The sequence below is a fragment of the Symphodus melops genome, assembly GCF_947650265.1.
Source record: "Symphodus melops genome assembly, chromosome: 10".
NCBI classification, from domain to species: Eukaryota; Metazoa; Chordata; class Actinopteri; order Labriformes; family Labridae; genus Symphodus; species Symphodus melops.
This window is the reverse complement of record NC_136700.1, coordinates 22,885,854-22,906,287: the sequence shown is the minus strand read 5'-3', so window position 1 is coordinate 22,906,287 and position 20,434 is coordinate 22,885,854.

The window sequence follows — 20,434 nt, the reverse complement described above, 5'->3', positions numbered from 1 at the left end:
AAACAAAATGAATCTAATATGAGCTAAAGATGAAAATAAATGTTAATATGAGGAATAAAATTGAATCCTTGAAAAATAATATTCCATATAGGCCAAAAATGTATCCAACTGATGTTATAAACTTGCTTCTCAACCTAATGATGGCTGGAGCTGCTATCAGAGGTGCAAATAAAAGTGGGTAATGTACAAATGCTACATTCCTTAAAGTGGGTGGCTTGGGTTCAAATCCGGCCTGTGGCTCCCTTCCTGTGAGTCGCAAACCGTTAACGCTATTATCAATCAAATGCTATTTTTATAGTACTTTTCATAAAAAAGCTGCATCACAAAGTGCTTAACATCACAGTAAATCAAACAGCAACAACACAACTCTCTCTCTCAACCAACATTTTAAAGCTAAGGTAATGAGTAGGTAATGACTCTTCAATGAGGAAACACTGCAGGCTAAAAATAATACAACTAACTGAGGTAAAATGAGGTAGGTCTTCAGTTTGCTTTTAAAACTGTTTACATGGTGTTCTGCCCTCAGGTCTCCAGGTAAACTGTTCCACAGACGAGGACATAATTAAAAGATGCCTCACTGTAGGTTTTAGTTTGGACATGTGGAACAACTAAAAGACCACTTTAAGAAGACCTGGAGGCTCTATAGTAGGGTCAAAAGTGAAAAGCAAATGGGATAAATAAGTGGGAGCAAGAACATTGAGAGCTATAAAAACCAAAAATTTTAAAATCAATTCTTAAACATACGGGTAGATAATGCAGAGATTTTAAAATTGGTGTAATGTGTCTCTTTCTGGTCTTCATCAGCAATCTTACAGCTGAATTTTGCAGTAGCTGCAACTGAGAAATACTCTTTTTTGGAGGACCAGAGAGAAGTGGATTGCAGTCATCAATTCTGCAGATGACATTATGCATAAAATGTTCAGACAGACATGAGGGCTGTGTTGTCCTGTTCAGCAGAGGAGTGTCCTCTCTTGTATCTGCTGAGAGTTGTGCTTATCGTAAATATGCAGCAAATGAAAGCTTCGTATACTGTATAGAAAGAGCTCAAGCGCTGACCTGCTTGGCTTTACATTTCAGACCTTTGTAAAGAAGGAAACATGTGAAACACCTTTTAAATGGTTTATAGCTGACTCTTGATGAAAGCTCATTCAATCACATAAAGATTTTCCACACATGCAAAAAACACTCCTGAACATTTGCAGAAGTTCTTCTGGGTGTGCTGCATGGCACAACTTTATCCAGACTTTTTCCTTTATGCCCCCTAATATTTCTGTGTGAGTATAAACGGGTGATGAGAGTTATACCCTACAACCAGTGCACAACTTGTGTGATCCTTGTGCACATAATGATCTGCTTCATATTCACTTCTGCTCACCAGCAGGATCGAAACAGATCATTTGTTTCCTGTGAATGTATTCAATGACTCACAGCATTGATATGAAGCCAAACACTGGATATGTTGTAAACATTGCACTTTGACATCCGCTGCTTCTTTTTTAAACACTATCTTGTAGGTGATGTGTGAAAGAAGAACTCAGGGATAATTTCAGGGTCATGTGTGTGTGAATGTGTGAAAATGGTTATATAGACGAAGTTTATAAACCTTCACTGATCCACACATTGTTACTGTAACATGGGTCGAAGAAAACTAATTAATAAATCACAAAGTTCATACATCTGGCAAATTATCATTACAGGATTTTCCGTCTGCACACAGTGAGAGATCCAAAGAAACTGTTCACTGATCTGAAACACTGATTCAGCTGGGATTGAAAAACTGTGTGCAGTGTTAAGTCAAGTTACTGTTATACTTCTATCAAGCCAATTCATTCAAATCCTTGTCCCAATACACACATATCTATTTATTGACTCATACGTCGTACTCCACTACAGTAGGTGGTGATGTGTCCCCTTTGTTGGTTTCTTTTGGACCATCTTCCGGTTACCAGCACCAAGCGATCTACAAACAAGTTAGTAAGTGGCGAAGTGTTTTTGTTCCAGTCATGTACAGTGTATGTTTAAGTGCTCCAGCTGAACCTCTCACTCTAGCTCTTGCCATTAGGATACCTTTGTCTTGTTTATTTGTATTTGACGTTTCTGCCACACACTACAGTATTTACAGCAAGGAGATCTAGTGTGCAACCTTGAAAATATTGTCAGCATTTTTGACGAACATATCACATCATAACTTGCAGTGTTAGCTGTTTTTGTGCATTTATTCCAGGTTTGATGCCAAGTCCATCTACAAGACTAAAAGGAAACTTTTTGTGACACTTTTTCTGCCTGATTTTGGTCAAATGAAGTAATCCTGTTGGAAGTTTTTTCCGGCTGACAAGTTAGATAGGCTAGTGTTTTGAACTCTTCTTTTTAACTGTCTATTTGCACGCTCCTCTGCTTCTTCCCCTGCACACATAAGAGCATTGTGTGAAATAAATATAAAATGTAAGAGCTTCATGTAAAGAGTATGTCATGGCACATCCTCCCCTGACCTGCTGCTCCAAAGACAAATTACAAACTGAAAGATGTCGAAGAAAAGCCATAAATCAGAGCAAAGCCAAACAGTGCGGGGCGGCTAATGAAGTGGCTGGAGAGGGTGAAGCCACAAGCGACCTCCATCTTGTCACTCATTACCGCCAAAGGAAACAGCAGAAGCTCGGGTGGAAACAGACGCCTTGCTCTGTCCTAGATCAAACAGTAACAAAAGTACAAGCTCAAATCACAACATATGAGCCTGCTCTATAGCCAGGGCAGAGTGAAAGTGGGCTTTTGATCATCGCCCAGTCCTGGAGGACGTGTTTAGAGAAGAACTATGTGGGATCGTTGTGGCTGACCCTGCAGAAATCATTTGCTGTGATGGCACTAAGAGGCCAGGCCTCTGCACACCGAGGCACACACAGAGATGAACACAGCAGATTAGCAAAGACTAACAGTCTCTGTCATGATAAACGGACGACTGAGTCAAGATGCTGAGACTAAACCGCCTGCTCCTCTAAAAACATACAATACCCTTCGGACACTCGAACGAGCTCAGACACATGTAAAACACCCCCCCTCCGCCTGCTTAGATAAACTGTGAGCCGCTCAGCAGACAGCGAGGAACTCACACTGGAGTCTGACTGATTCTGCTTCTTCTTTGAGAACAAAGACGGTGTGCAGTGTTTAGAAGTGTTGTTTAATATTCAGTGTAAACCAGATGAAAAATAGCGATTTGGGAAATTCTTTTTTTCGTGTTAAGTGAAAGGGTTCAGAGAAATAATGTCTCTGAAATGTCCGTTGCTCTGATGTTTCAACCTAGACCAAAAACAGAGCTCATTAAGTTGGAAGTGAAAGAGAATGCAACTCTATGAGTAACCACTTGAGGCTGGCTCTGAAAGGGAGTCACCCCATAGAGACTTATGTTAACAAGTCCAGCTTTTCATCAGAATTAAGCATGTTGCCGTGGTGTTTATACCATGTGAGATATGACATTTGATCTGCTTTTTGTGCGTGTACACATTTAGTTCTTGTGTTCTTGTGTTTTTTTTTCTTTTCCTCCTTTGTTTTTGTTTTTTTAATACTCATACCTTATTGATATGATTTACTGTCTACCTTTTGCAGCCTTGTGAAACCTAAACCCTTAAAGTAAAGTCAGACACACCTCTTTGAATCTAGTTTCCTTATGAAAAGCTTAAAAAAAACTACTACTGTAATACGTTGAATGGTTGAGTTTTGTAATCAGGTGTTAAATGTTAAACTTGTTTCGCTGTTGTTTTCATGATCCATGTTTTCCTCTCCGTTAGCTCTGAAATCTGTTTCTGTCTGGATCCTCCTCTTCTTCTTCCTCCTTCTCTTCTTTCATTTTCTCCTCCTCTTCCCAGTTATCTGAGTCATCTTCATATGGAAGACTTTCAACACCAGAGACCTTATCTTCATCAGATGATTGCTCCTCATACACTATATACTCTGTATTCCACCTTGGAGACTCATTTTCATTTTGGCCTTTCTTCACAGTTTTTGTTTTTGTTGCTGTATATATCTGCATTTCTGTACTTATTTGCTCTTTATAAATGCACCTAAAACAAAATATTTTAGTGTATCATTTCAAAACTGAGCTCTTCTAGTTGGGAATTCATTAGAAAAAAATTAATTATGAGCAGGTGACCTGTGCAACTATCCAATTACTCATATATAACTGCATTAAATCAGGTTGCACATTGAAAAAAAAAAGAATTATGGAATGCAATATGCATAACGTGCAAAAAATGATAATGATCAAAATCACTCTAAATACCTGCTGTATCATGTTCGATTCACACATTTTAAACATGATTTTACTGTAATCCACAAAATATGAGATGATTATATGTTGCCTTGATCAAGTGTGTTTAATTTACCAACCTTAATGCTGCACACATGCAGGAACATAAACATATTGACATGGTCAGACAGTGTGGAAGGTTTCCAACACTCACAAGTTTCCTCTCCTCCGTGAGAACAAAGGCTGAGAACTAGAAACTGACTGCTGACAAATCACCCACACCCAATAAAAACAGAGATATAGTTAAGTGACGGAAGACAAATGGACGCTCGGCTTTTACCGCCAGCAGCAAAGTACAAGCTGCAGGCTGGGGACAAAAAGTAGTCCCTAAAGTCCAGTTTAATGATGTGAATTAAAGAATGAGAAAGACTTCAGAGGAGTCTGTGCGTGTCACAGGCGTCTGTTATTTTATGAGTTTGAGACACTGAGCTGTTTAATGTTTCGCTCGAGGACATAACAGTGACTAGAGTCCAACGACAGGGGGAGTCTGAGCAACACCAGAATCTGAACTTCTAATGCCAGAAGTAAACTTGTTGGTTTGGCATAAGATTTAAAGACTCTGTAAAACTACACACCTCTAACTCAGGTAAAAGTTAAACTTGGGTTCACTGGATTCTCGTAAAGGTACAAGCTACTGATTGAACTTCTTTAGAGCAATACAAGTTCTTCAGTGCAGGCTCTGAAAGTGAAAAGTCCCCATAAAGACCATTTGTACAAGCTCTTTGTGTGGAAACTAAACCTCATATCATATTTGGAGATATTAAACTGAGCTCTTTCTAAACTTCGCTCCAGTGTGTTAATCAATTGGATGGGGAATGGCTCTTAGCAATTAATCTGGTGCTTGACCTACGTCGGCCCTTTTGGTTCCATCCATGTGGGTCCACGTTGTCCCTGTCGCTGACAAATATTACGCCACTTCTCCACGCTCCAGTCTCCCTCTCAGTCTGTCTGCAAACTTCTTTTACACTGCATTTGTCATCTCACATCTGTTTTATGTAACATGCACAAAACAGATAATGAATGAAGCCCTCCTCATCATGTGCTCTCTGTTACATGCTCAGCAACTAAAAAACAGCACATTTTTTTAAGCTAACCAAAATATCTATCTCTGTGAGTTTTCATGAACTCCTAGACATCACAGCCGTCTCCAGTTAAATTGTTGATGTCAGGATTGCAGGGACGTTTTTTTGTTGTATCAAGTTTGATTTTTAAATTCAAGCATGATATGACAATACAAAGTCTTAAAACCATTGTTTCTTTGGAGGGCTAGCTTGTTCTGTAGGATTTAACAGCATGACCTCGTGTTTCTTCATCTGTCATTGTTGAAGCCGTTCTCATTGTTTTGTTTATCTGTGGATGTGACCACAGAAAATGCATTTCCTTTTTTTTTTTTTTTCATTTTTCATTTCATTGGCTGTGGAACGATGGTGAAAGGACAGGTGGCGTTATCTTTTGTTGTTGTTGATCAATGAATAGATAACATAACTTGTTGTTATATTTATAGGAACGTGTTTGAATTTTTTGGCACATGAAGTTTAAACCACAGCTTGATGTGCAAATCAGATTTTATGCATTACATTATGGCACATTGGACGTCAGTATTTTATTGTTTACACGACACACAATGTCGAGATTTACACAGATTTTTGCACTGTACATCTCACACACACACACACACACACACACACACACACACACACACACACACACACACACACACGCACGCACACACACCAGCATGACTAAAGAGCTCCTTCATTGCACAATCGGTTGCTCCTGACTGTCTCAAGTTAAAGGTTGATGCTCAGAGATGACAGGGGCTTCTCTGCAGCGGATCCAAAGTTGCGGATCGCTCCGCTTCCACGTTTAGCTGTCTCCAGCTCTGCCTGTTTTAAAATCAAACACACTCTTATTCCTTAGCTTTTTAGAGATGCTTTTATACCTTCATTTTTTACACTTTTAATTATTTACGTTCTGTTGTTTTACATCACTCTTTTTATTGTATATTTTCATTGTTTGTTGATTGTGCTGCACTTTGGTCAACTTTTGTTGTTTTAATAAGTGCTTTATGAATGGATTTGACTGGATGCTGACAAGTATCTGCTATACACAACATACTCACTCACTGATAAGTAGCAACCTGCTTTGAAAAATATGAACTATCCCTTTAACTATTTACTTACAAACACCAGTAAGTCAGAAGAGACGCTTTCATGTTTGTAAATTCACTGGACTGGTTTCAGTTCCTCCTGAATGTTTTAAAAAGAATCAAATATGAGGCAGTGATTTTTAAACTGCGTCTGCTATATAAAAACAAAATACTAAAAGACAGCAGAGAAAGTCTGACTGCTTCACTTTCAGCATTCACATGGAAAAGAGATTTCTGCAGAGGAACGACTGAGGTTTTTTGGATGATGATATGGGAGGAAGGAGGAAGAAGGAGAAGAGGGATTTTCCTTCCTGGGAGGTCTGTGCAACAACGTCCACTGAGTCGAGCTCAGGTCTGTGAAGTCTGCAGGATAACCAGGTCCCATGTCTGCCAGGTCACATGTTCGGGGATCAGAGGAACCGGAGGAGCCGGAGTGTGTATGTGGGTGTAAGTAAGACTATGGGTTTGACCAGATGGTGAACCGAGCAGCACATGATGCCCACATACCGCCGGCAGGGCAGCTTCTAAAGTCCAACTGGAATCACCAATTGACCCTGACACTAATATCATCAAGCTGCGCTCTGAATTAAATGGTCATAGTGCAAACATGGCGGCCACTTCAAAGAGTCCCGGGGCTTACAGCTGAAAAACAAAGGGCATGACACTGTTTAAATACAAGCACTGAGGAACCAGTGAGACGCCAGAGAGAGGAGGGGGGCTGATAAACAGGAGCAGTTTTATAGAAGCTGTTACCACGCTAGCCTGCTGTTAGACTCCAGAAAACTTCAGACAGGCTGCCCCTGAAAACTTTCTGAATAGTTTGTTCACACACCAAACAGCAGGACGCTCAGACGGTAGGACAGGAGTCTCAGAAGGTAAGACATGACAAAGAACAGCACAATATAAACGTCACCTCCCCTCCTGAAATCTCACGTTGAATTTTCTGCTGTTTCCCATTAGCTCACCCAACTTCTCACGGCTGGAATGAAACGCTGGTTAAAGTCAGCGTTACAATCTGGGCTGTTTGAATTTACGTGCAGCTCACCACTGAGAGCTTCAGGAAGTTTTCACAACTTTTGTGCATGAAAGCACCTTCATAAACAGTTACAGCAGTGACAGTTATACTGGACGCCAGTGGCCTCACGGATATGTCACGCACCCCACGTACAGAAGTTATTGACCTCAATGCAGCAGCTGTGGGTTCAAATCAAACCTCGGCCCTTTGCTGCATGTCATCCCCCATCTCCTCTCAGCATTTCCTGTCTCTCTACAGCTGTCCTATCTAAAAATATTTCAGTCATATAAAATGATTTTTTTCAAAATCATAAGGAATTTAGCAGTGATGTATGGCTCCTCAGGATGCTGAAGGCTTATCCCATAATTGTGCCAAAACCACGCCCACTCATGGAAATATCCCTCAGTATAAATGTTCAGTCCAACCTGCCACAGTTCCGACATTTGTCAGTGTTGTGTGTGTGTGTGTGTGTGTGTGTGTGTGTGTGTGTGTGTGTGTGTGTGTGTTTAATGGACAATGGGAGGAGACTCGTGTGACAGAGCTGTTGGCTCACTGTTTTTGCTCTGAGCTGGAGGCTAATTGCTCGGTTGGAGAGACTCACACTTTTTCATGTTGGGTTTGTAATTACAGCTGATCTGTGCTACCACAGACAATAGTCTTCTGTTTTTGTTTTGGGACATTGTAAAGGTCCAAATAAGGCCTAACAATATCTCAAAATGTGAGTAATGTGTGAAAAATATTACAACATTTTTAAGGGAACTCTTTGTAAAAAATTCTTCAGAGTGATTTTCATACAGCTGCACTTTTGCATTTAAAGAATTCCCCCAAACTGCAGTAAAAACACACAGTCAACATCCAAATGTGTGAAACCAAATGCGTGTGACATTTAAATTCCTCTGCAGAAAGCCAAACCGCCTCTTCTCCATTAATTTACCACAGAGGCTTTTAGGCCTGATCTGATGTGACCGCAGAGCTTAATGCCAATACATAATAAAGACGCTCTCTGTGATATATTGAAAACAACACCACAACACATCACGAGAGGATGTATCAACAAAATGCAAAAATAGAAGCCATCTCTTTTAGGAGGGTAATTGTTTCCTAGAAGTCATGGCTTTTCATGTTGAACTTAATCACCTTAAAGAGGAACTTCAGCTTCTCCGGACTACCACAAGGCTTTTTAAGCAAACGTTAGATTTAAAAAGTTCCTTTTTAACAGTCAAGAAGCATTAAATCACATTGAATGCAATGTTTACAAAATATCCAGAGCTTCTGAATCTGAACCCAGAAAGACAACAAATAGAAAACTTAACAGAGATTTAATTGAAGCTTTTGACTGAAACACATCCATTAAATGACACGCACTGATCAACCATTGAAGTCGACCTTAAAAACTGACGAGACTCCTCTAGATAAAGAAGACTTTGGCATGCAGTCAAACACACGCATGTGCACGCACACAAGCGCATACACACAAACGTACAGACAAACATTGTTTGTCAAATGTGTTGGCTTGTAGGTAGCTTCAATGCTCTACCCAGGAGGTTGATCGTAAAAGGCTCATGGGAGAAAATATCAAGTTTTTAAAATAATATATTGTTCATAGGCTTGAGTTTCTGATGCATTACTCTTTATTAAGCCTTAGCCTGTGGACTGTATAAAATATGGACGACCTGACAGCACTAGCGCTAACCCTTAAAGTGAAGCCAAAACACTGACTGGCTGCAGTACAAGTCATAAACTCCGCCTCTTGTAAGTAAACAGATGTGAGATGGGTCAAACTAGAAGTCAAAATATCAAACGCATCTTATATCATAGTTTCTGTTATTATACAGTAGTTCAATCTTATCCAATTTATGTCCAATAATACCATTTTCAGAGAAGTTTAGCTTTAATTTTTCTGCAGGACTCCTTTGAAAAATATGTTTTTAACCTAAACGGGACTTTTCTTTGGATTGAAACTCTGTGATTAACAGCTCTGTTGACAAATGAGGCTCCTGTAGTGTGTGGGGAATGTAATCATCACTAAAGCAAGAGTCATTGAACTTTCCATACCCGTTAACATTGTACCTGTAAGTTAACTGTGTGCTTTGATTAGGGGAGAGACATAAATACTGCAGTTCAGCCAGACAATCTCTATTGCACAGACTCTGGCTCCAAATACGTAAAAGGTCCCCCAATAAATAGCTGGACTTCAGTACAGCGTGAGGAGGTGCAGATGCATCGTCTATCTTTATATCCAGTCAACGCCGAAGCCAAATAAGAGGTATACAAGGATCCTACTTCCTCACATCTATGATCCAGGTGTCTGATTACATAAAGCCAAATACACAAATTCAATCAGCTTCTGTGTTGCCATAATGTAAGTGTAGTGTCATGTCCTTTTAGCTCTGTTTTTTGTCTCCACGTTCTCCATTGGGGGACATTTCTGGCTATTAAGCTTCTTAAAATGTTGCTTTGTTTACAAGCTAGCATGCTAGGAAAGTTGTTGAACAACCAAAATAATGAAAGATGCCAAGATATGCTGATTCTCACGCAGAAAAACAAGACATTTTAAAAGTGCTCTTCCTTTGAATCAAACTTGGAAATGATTGGTTTGGGTTATCACTAACAATCTGATAAAGTCAAGATTTACAGAAAAAAGAAGAAAGAAACGTATTGTAGGTCAGCGGTGAACAAACTGCAGGTCTGAGGAGGAGTCAACCAGAAATCTCCTCCTCCTCTGTGATGCTCCACAGCCACTTAGTGCTCTACATTGAGCACTAAGTGGGGGGGGGGGGGGGGGGGGGGGGGGGGGGGGGGGGGGGGTGACACTGTATCCGCTAACAGAAGAGGAGCCTCAGCCGCCATTTTGACTGCATGGAGGAACAAGGAGGACAAAACGTGGTGGCGTGCATTAGCTTGATCCCCCCAACTACTTTTTTTTTTAACCTCCTGCCAATTACACAAGAAAACTTTTTGTCAGTGAAAAAAAGACCAGACCCAGACCAGTCCCCCCCTCCCACCACACACGCATACACACACTCCAACATCAGCTCTGCCTCAAGTGAGGGAAATCGAAAGGTTCACGCGCTTTAAAGGCGAAGCACATCTTCAGCCTGAGAGTCTGCGAGGTGTCTAAGACGAGATGCCAAAAGCACGGAAATAACATAAAAACATTTAAATAATATGAATATCCAACCTAGAACCTAATGTTTCTTAACAGATTAGAAAACAAATGTTTGAAGTATTGATTCAGTTATGTGGGAGAGTTGTTCAGAAGCTAGTCTGATGCAATGCCCCTAAGCTGGAAAATGACCTTGATTTCAACTTTGGATGACATAATAGCAACAAAACAGTCAGTGAACACACTCACACTGAGAGATACAAACACATCTGTTCCATATAGTTGTATGTCCCTTGGGTTTGCAAAATCTATTACATTATACCAATAGTTATTCTTGCATTTTGAAAAGCTAAACCACCAACAGATATCTAAGATACAGATAAATATGTAAATTACTTTTACGTCAATGAATTCTTGTCATTACTCTATTTCAGTATCATTTTAGTCGCGTCTTATTTGTCCTGTTTGAGTAAATCTTAAAGTAAATCTGTTCTACAGGGAGATGATTTCTGTTTTGTTGTTTAACTTTGAATCTTGAAATCTCAGAGATTTCTATCGGCTGCGTACACTTTCAGAAGGTTTGGGTATTTTTCAGGGTTTTTCTTTACTGTGGAGAAAAGACAGTGGATAGAGTGGACAGAGAGAGAGTGGGAAATGACTTTTGGGAAAGGAGCCACATGTTGGATCTAAACCCGGGACGCCCATCAGAGGAGCATCTGCACATGGCCTAACCACTCGGCCACCTGCGCCCGTTTTCAGATTTAATACTTTCTGCACCTTCTTTAAAAATATTCTGCATTTCTTGTCTGTCTGTCTGTTTGTTTGTTTTTCTCTTTTTTGTTTTCAATGAATGTCTGTTTCTGTTAATTTCATATTTTTTTGGCATCTTTCAATAGGTTTTTGATCTTGGCCAGGTCTCCTAAAATATTTGATAAATGTATGAATGTCATGAAAAAAAAGTCATTTGTATGATTCTGTTAACTTTAGCTAAAGTTAAAGTTTTCTTTTATCCAAACTTAAATGAAGATATTTAATCGGAATATCAATAAAATGAAGGCAAAGTTGTTGGGTTTCTTAAACTTCTCTCAAAAACATCTATTCTATAAGCCCAAATGACAGCTGTTGAACTTCTTACTGCAAATAAAATCAACAACTTCAAAAGGAGCGAAATGCAAAGGGCCAACTTGCACTATTTTGGTAAAAAATTAAAAATACTTATTTGAAGCATATACAGATTTTAATACTTATCTAATACATATAAATGGATGAGTAGAATTAATAGAGGGCTTCGTAGTTGCATAACAATTATTATTGAAGAGTATAAGATTAGGTATAATATTAATGGTTCAGCTGTTTGATCACTAAATGGACGTCATATTTCCAGTCACACTCTGGTGTCAGCCTGCCTGCAGCTGTGACCTCCTCCTGCTGCGACCACGTGACGGTGGGAGTGTGTGGAGGTTAAAATTCCCCTCCAGAATCTCAGCTCAATTCTGCTGCTATAAAAAATCTAGCTTTTTGATTGCAGCAGATCCTGGCAGAGGTGCTGCATGCATGTCTGGCATGGTGAGGACTGACATTCATCTGGAGGAGAGAGAGGACTGAGGGAGCACAGAGGTCAGGGCTGAGCTGAGAGCAGAGCAGGAGGTAAGAGCGGACACAGATCACCAACACTGATTGAAAGATACTCAGGATTTTCTGCAGCAGAATTCCTCTTCCTCGTCCTTAAAATTAGTACATTTTGAATGGAGTCTGGTACTTTTTATTTTTTTTAAGCTAAAACCTGTCCAAATATTTTAAAATTACATTCGTAGATTTAGTCAAATTGATGCATGAAAAGGACTTTTTCTGACTCACCTGTGCATGTAAAGCTGAATACCAAGAATATTTCTGCAAAATCACACCTAAATTCCAATGCTAAATTTCAAAAGACTTTGGCCTTATGACAATATGGGGGTCATTTGTACTTCTATGCGCTGTTCTCTCAGAGACTTCCATCTTTTCTCATTCAACATAATGTGTAACATGAATGTTAAATACAGTTGAATATTGCCTCTAGTTGTAATGTTCTGATATTATTGCTGAGCTGAGCCAAGTGAGGACCATTATTCTCCCCAGTAACTGTACCAGAATTTACAGGCTCCAACTGAGTTCAGGCTTTAGAATAATTGCGCTCGGGCTAATTAGACCGTTTGTCTAATCGGCTCTGATGGAATAAGGGCATTTACTGAGATAAATGCAGCCACATCCCAGTGAGGTCTTTTGCAGAGTTTGTGCAAACAGCTATACATACCGCGAGCGACGTTTTGCAGCTAAAAGTTCAATCAGCGCTCAAATAAAATACAAAATTAGAACATAAATGAGCAGAAATGACGGATTTATCGCCTTTAGATGGGAGTAAATTTGATGTGGTGTTTACAGTGCAAGTGAAGCAAGGAGAGAAAGTGTGTGCAGTTACTAGTTAGAGGTTGCAGCAGCTCAATCTTCACTTTTCAGCAGTTGGAGAAAGCCGGAGCTGCGTGTCTGTCAACAGCGAAACCATACAAATATACACACACACATACACACACATGCAGTGGGCCGTTTGACAAACTGTAGCCGTTCATTCGCTTATGTCACCATTAGATGTTAAAGCCACGCTGCCCCGTGATTTACGCACGCGCCGCACAGTTATGCGTCATTTACTGCAAAACCACGGGCGCATATTTCACCTACAAACATAGCGAGGCCTTCACGTCACTCATCCAGCAGAGAGCAAATGATGGCTGCTGCTGGTGGCAGGTTATTAACACACGCGCGCGCACAAACACACGCGTTGGTTTTCTTGTATTATTTTTGTTACGGGTTCAGGCAGATATTCGGGTTGAAAGTTCAGTGACTGGTCAAACCCCTTAAATAAACATGGGTTATGGTTTCTACAATCGTGATATGTTGATTCATTAAAAGATAAATAAAATAAAAAACGTTGAGCGTGAAGGGCCGTCTGCTGCGTGTCCGCCTTGAAAGAAGTTAAGAGTCAAACTTTGAACTGACCAGAATAAACGAATTAGGCCTTATTATGGCACATTATCTTGATTTGTAATATACGTCAGCTATGAATACTTCCTACATTATAAGACATGTGATGCATGCTGTGAAGTTTAGGCATTACATTAACTAACCCATGGGGCCATAGAGAAGACTGGAAAAGTTTTTGATTTACAGTTTTCGAAGTTTTAACCTGTTGACTAGAGGCCATCACAATGACTATAACTTCAATATACTTTAATTACTTAAATTTACCCTGCATGTCTCAACTAAAGTAACACAGAGCACTTCTTTTTATTAAATAATTTGCTGGGCTTTCATCTCGTCGACTTTCAGAAAAGTTGAGGTGATTGATAGAGTTTATATTTTTACCTGAGCGATTATTTTACTAGGCGTTTTAATTACACCAGGTTGTTTTTAAGCTTTAAATTTACACTTTATATTTAAAAAATAACCTCGTTTTGTTATTAAAATAATTTGATTGAATTGTTGTGCTGGACAGAGGAAACATCCAGGTGTATAGGCCACTTGGGTTATTGAGGTTTAGAAAGTGATTTTCGCCGAAGGCCTGATGATTTTGTGCTGCAATTGAGCGCCAAAGTTACCTTCATTGGTTGTTTAATCAAAGTCAAATATTACTGCAGATAAAATAATTGCTGTAGCCTATATGGATTTGCATTTATATCAAATGCATGCTACTTCTAAACAAAGGTGTAGTATCTCAGCCTTCCGGCTTCCTGAGATGAAAATCCGCCTACAGTTTAATTAATTTAATGTTGGTCTCATTAGAATGATAATATTGAAAACATTTGTTGCTAAAGTGAATTAAAAGCAAAAGTGAACCATAAACCCGTAGATGCTTTTGCGTTTGTGTTATTGGATGTTACCGAGGTTCAAAGCACCTACAGTCCGCCTCGAGAGCTCTGCTTCCCGGCTGCAGCCTCAGGGTCGGCACAGTGCGAGGGGCATGGGGACAGATTTCTCTCTCTCTTTCCTGCCGCTTTCACACATTAACATCAAAGGGGCTGAACAACTGAGTGCATGTGTGTGTGTGTGTGTGTGTGCGCGCGCGCGTGCGTACGTGTGTGCGCGCGCGCGTGTGTTTGTGCGTGTGTGTCATTCCAAGAAAACACCAAACCAAGTTCCCCCCGTAGAGCTCAGACTGCGCTCTGCACAGGCGCAGAACGAACCTCAGTGCCGAAGAAGCTGAAGGGCACTAAGGCAGCCGACCGTCACACCGACACTCTTCCAGCGGACAGCCACCGCTGCAGACACCAGAGTCCAGCTAGAATACAGAGCATTTTAAACCCTCGTGGAGCCGCTGTGTGGAGACGACTCCCCGCTGTTTCCAGGCTGAGCTCAGAGCTGCACAGGGATGGATTTAAGCAGATGATAGCCGAACGCTCGAGGTACAGTACAGACTCGATGTGCTGCTGATTAGCTGGATGTTAATTGATTATCCGCCGATTATCTGTCTGCTCGTAAACCGTGGTGCCTGTTGTATTAAAGAGAATCTGTTAAAGGAGGGGACAGCTTTACAACACAGTCATCCCCTGTGAGGGAATCAGCTGCTTTCATTAGATCACTGAAGTCCCTCTTTACCACAGTTTTATAATCTGCGAGATTTAAAGATGCAGAAGGACGGAGAAAGAGAAACAGGAGAAATGACAAAAAGTCTGTTGTTAGCTTTGATTGACATTTCAATTCTCATTTTTCTGATTTGATTTTTTTTTCTGATTTTAACATGTGTTAGGCAAAACTTTCTCATTTACAGCTTCAGATTACAAACTACCAATAACTTCATTATTTTTTAATTGCATATCTTTTAATGAAAACATTTGGACAACTTTTAGAATGATCATTAATTAGGATCCTTCATGAGTATTAATGGATCATTAGTAATCCATTATTAAAATTAATATTTATTGTAAATTATTAGCTTATTAAAAAAAAATTACATTTCAACTTGAAGTTATATTTAGAGCTTAATTGTTTCCCATTCATGGAGCTTAGATACAGTATTTGACTGTAAAACGAAGATTGTAGCAGAAGTTTATAACGTAACTTAATTAATTTTGTATTAATATAAATATTATAAATCACTTTTTTAAATTGTGTTTTTGTCTGTTTTTCCTGTTATTGTCTTGTAGCCCAGCTATATTAGCTCTTTAATCAGGTCTCTTCTCTTTAGTCTTTCTCTTGAAGTCATTCAATCTAAACTTTTTATTTATTTATTTTTATTGCAGCCCCTGAAAATACACTGGGTTAATTTTCTATATATATGTTGCCTATCTGAAGTCTGTGTGGCACTCATTTTAATAATTTATAAAATTACAAAATGTTTATTATGACGTTTGATGAAATTCAACACATTGGCCTTTCTATGTTTCATGTCAACACTTTCATGAAGATATCCTTGAAAGGTTTTCCTCTTTCAGCGGCTTTTTGCAGTGAAGTGGAAAAAAAATCTACAAAAACTGTGCAGCTGATTAGAGATGATCACAGTCATCTAATTGTCTGCTATTTTTACATATTTTTCACTCATTATGGTCGTTGTTTAGACTGAAAAGCCCTCAGTGTTGATCCTCAGACCTTCATGTTTCACAGCTTCAGGCACAAAATGGCGGCTGATAGAATCTTTATTATAACTATCTCATATTTCATACACCCTCCTCCCTCCCTCTGCTTCCTTCAGGACAGTTTTCTGGACCTTTTCTCGAAGTGGATTTGCCCCTAAGTTTTTTCCACTTCATCACACAAACCTCTGTTTATCACCTCTGCACAGACTTCTTCGAAGGTCTTCGATATTTTACAAGCAGCTTCATTTAAAGCAAACATTTCTTACAGCTTAAACAGCAGGCTCATACCAGACCCCGTCTAGGATTTAACACATTTAACTACAGCTCAAACAAAACATCATCCTTTGGGTTTTAATGCCTCTTTAGGACAAACGTTCTGCTTGATTTATGATATTTTCCCCTTTTTCCAGCATTGACAGACATCAACTTAATGTGTGTTACAGTTTCATGCCCTGCATTATTTTCAGACTCCACAGTGACAAAAACAGAAACAGGATTCTGGTTCTTGCTGCTCAGTCTAACAGGGAAAGGCCGAGTTTTACACTGTAAAAAAAAGACTCCCTGTCAACTCTTATCTTTATTGGCTCTCACGTATGTCTCCATCAGTTTACACTGGGCGCCGCCTCTCCACTTTCATGGCTGAGAGAACGGCTGCGGTGTGTTTACAGGCCTGAGGAGAGAGAGGCTTTCAGGGACAGGGAGAAAGCAACAGGTTTCACACTGACGTACGAGATTGTGGGCTGTTTTCTCTTCAGTTTTTCAGATTAATTGGTAGTTAAGGATTAATGGAAACACTTTAAAGTCAGAGCAGAGTGAGAAGAACTTGTGGTCAGTGTGAAAAACAGAAGCAGGACCAATAGAGAATATAAAACATAATCAAAATAAAAGATATGTCAGTCTGATGTTAGAATTAATTCAAGGAAATTTATGTATCTAAATTACTAATTGGTGTTTAAAGAAACTTGAAACTGCTTTGTTTCGAGATGGGGAGTACTGAACCACGTATCACTGAAACATTTTAGGTCATTTGCAGATTATTTTGTGAACTGCAGAAGCATTTGCATTTTAAATCAGATAAAATACATTTATGTAAAAACATAATAAACAATGAGGGCGTAATCACGAATGAATGAAATAGTTGTTGATTAACTATCTTTTAAACAGTTTTATAAGTATAAAAATAAATGTCCAGAGGGGATTATTTCTGTGTGAAAACATCTCAGTGGTAACTCAGGGAGCTGGATTATCAGTTTAGCATAGAAATATTTGATTTTATTTTCCTTTTACATTTGAATTTTAAAGCTTAACTTAAATCTCTTACTGGTCAAGTTGTTGTAGGTGTTGACAATTTTTTACCTATTAATAAATTAAGTTGAGTTTTTATGTGCTGATTTAAAAGCGGCTCGAAATGAGTGCAAAACGGACGTCTCTTTAAAATGTATTTATTTTTAAACCAAAAGTAAATTTGATAATTTTGTACAAGGCTTAAAAACTTTTTTGGAGTAGCTTTAGTGAAAGCTCCTGTAAAGAACTTTTAGTTTGTGTCCATGGTGGCGCCCCCTGTGGCTAAAGTGGTAACTTTTATCTCTTTGCCTGCCCCTGCGTTAGTCAGTGAGGATTTCTGCCAAAAAAAACTGCATTCTGCATGCAAATCTGCATCTTTGCAGAAAAAAAGCATAATCACTCTCCCACTACAATCTTTATCATGGAATATTTAAAGCAAAAGTTACACAGCGTGCTCCTATCCCCTTTGATGACAACTACTCCGCTGCGTTTGGCGTTAAATACAAACTTAAAATAAAACTTTATAACAGTCTGTGTCATGACCAGCAAAAAACTCTTGGTTTGTGTCAGCACTATGGTTTATCGCAGCTTATTTTGTCTATGTTGTTTTTAATAAAATACTCGTCTTTTTTTTAAAGGGTCAAATAAATCAGTCATCAAGAATTTTTGCCGTGGAAAATGTGAAAACATGTCAGGTTAGTTTGAGTGCTGCTGAACACACCAACTCCCCTGCAGAAGTTTCATGGATAAAAAAATAACTTAGTAGAAATAATTATTCTTGTGGCAGCCAGTTTCTTCTGCTTTTGTAAATCATTGTAAATCAGCTTAGCTTTTCATAGTATTCATTTAGATGTACAGTATATTTTTTAAGTCTCACCGTTCGAAACAGCAGGTAGTTTAATAGCTGTCTTTTCAAAGTATCCTACCCTACAGCCCACCAGAAGTTAAATAGCGCTCAGAGAGAAGGGTGTGCAGTCTGGAGCTGGATGAAGCCCTCGAGAGTCTGGGTTGGCCGTGCAGCTCACAGCAGCGGGAGGGTACACAGTCACAGAAAGAAGGTTATGAAGCGGTGTGAATGACAGTCTGCAGTACTTCACTGGGTGTTAGAGACAGATGGGACCTCTGACCGTCAATATAATTAAAGTAATTAGTTCAGTCTCCAATTTTACTCGTGCTATCTTAGTTCCACTAGTTTTTCTAATGCACTTTGGTCCTTGCCTGATAGTAATGAAATCTATGTTGTGAGAAAATGCAGGACACATGTCCTGCATTTTCTCACAAGGATGGTTCTTAAAAGTGCCCTCTGATTCAACAGAAAGCTACTGCCAAATGAAGATCTTTTATTAGGATCTTCAGATACTTAATGTAGTTCATTAAAGCTGCTGGGAGGAGGTTTTTCACTGGTGTTGTAACGGACTGAAATTAATATGGATGCCTCTAAATGGCCTAAATGGCCATGCCTGTTTGTTTCTATGAGGCTATTTTTAATGTCTGAAGCTGCTGGTGCGGGGTAGGTGGCAGAGGACGTGATTAAACAGACGCTGCAGAAACAGTCTTTGTTTACAGTTTTCTTGGCAGGGTCACGATGAATGATACTAAAAGAAGGCAGGCTGAGATTGTTTTGTAAAACAATCAACTTCGCACAAATGCAAGACAAGATCAGCATAAATAAGACGTATTTCTTCATCCAAAGAGGGCGCCACAAACAGCACAAACCAAATGCTTGTTGTAAGAGCTTTAAAGTAGTTGTGTGCAAGATGTTTGAGGCGTCTGATGACCTAGTGGTTTCATCTATGGAGGCTTGAGTTCTTCAAAGTGGGAGGCCTGCGTTCAAGAAGTGTTTTTGGGTCTTTCTTTTAAGAATTGTTTGCATAATTTGTTCTTTTATAACCTTCTGTAAATGATACTTTGTGGAACTAAAAATGACCTCGTTCCAAAGAACTCTTCCTGGTTGCATTGATCCGCTTTACTTTCCTGAGCGTGCATGTTTCACCATCAAATTAGATACAGAACAGCATCTTTAGTCCAAACTGCACTCCTTTTAGATGTGTTAATGCAGCTTTGACCACAACACGTCAGTGTGATTTGCTGCTCAGGCTTTGATCTGCAAATAATCAATTTTGAGTTTTTTCAGTTTTGACTTTGTCTTATATGGAGCTAAACGGCTGTGAGTCTGCTCAGACTAAAGTTTACACGAATAGATTCGTAGGTGCCGTTGTTTTATGATGAGATGATGAGAAAAGGAATAAAAAAATGGTGACATGTTGTATGAAGTTTGCCCCAGTGCATGATGAGATGAATAATGTCTATCAACGATCATACAGTTTTTACCTCACACCATGCTGATACTAAAGATGTTATTATTTGTAAAGGAGAAGAAGTAGGAGAAGAAAGTATTAACAGGGATTTTGCATTGCATCTACTTCATGTTTTGCACATGTATCGATTATGAGTAAAATATGTTAAATCTGAAATGCAACAATTTTTTATGTTAAAATTGACATTTTTAAATGGTGGCAGTGAGGTCAGGAAAGTGCGAGACAAACACTGTAAACAGCAATTTTTCAAATCTCGATCTTCAATCGTGTCAGCTGAACATGTTTACTAAATATGAGGTTTCCCTTCATGTTCGTCTCAGGCTGTTCTTCCTGTCTACATTCAAACTGACTCTCAATACGACTTGGCTCAAGTTAACACGTTGCTTTCTATCATCAAGTGATTTTCTCACCAACTTAAGCAACTGATGGCCGTACGTTCGGTCCAATCCAACAAATGACCTCTTTTTCACTAAAATACAAACACATTACTGGCATAGTTCAGCCAAGATCAAGGAAGTTCCTGGTTTTGAAGTTCACATTTGTCATTTAAAGTTTTATTTTCTCATTATGGGCTTATTAATGCAATTGTACCATTATTCTTTTTCTATAAAACATCTTGCATTGGCAGCAGATGTTTACTGAGCTGGAGGATTTTATTT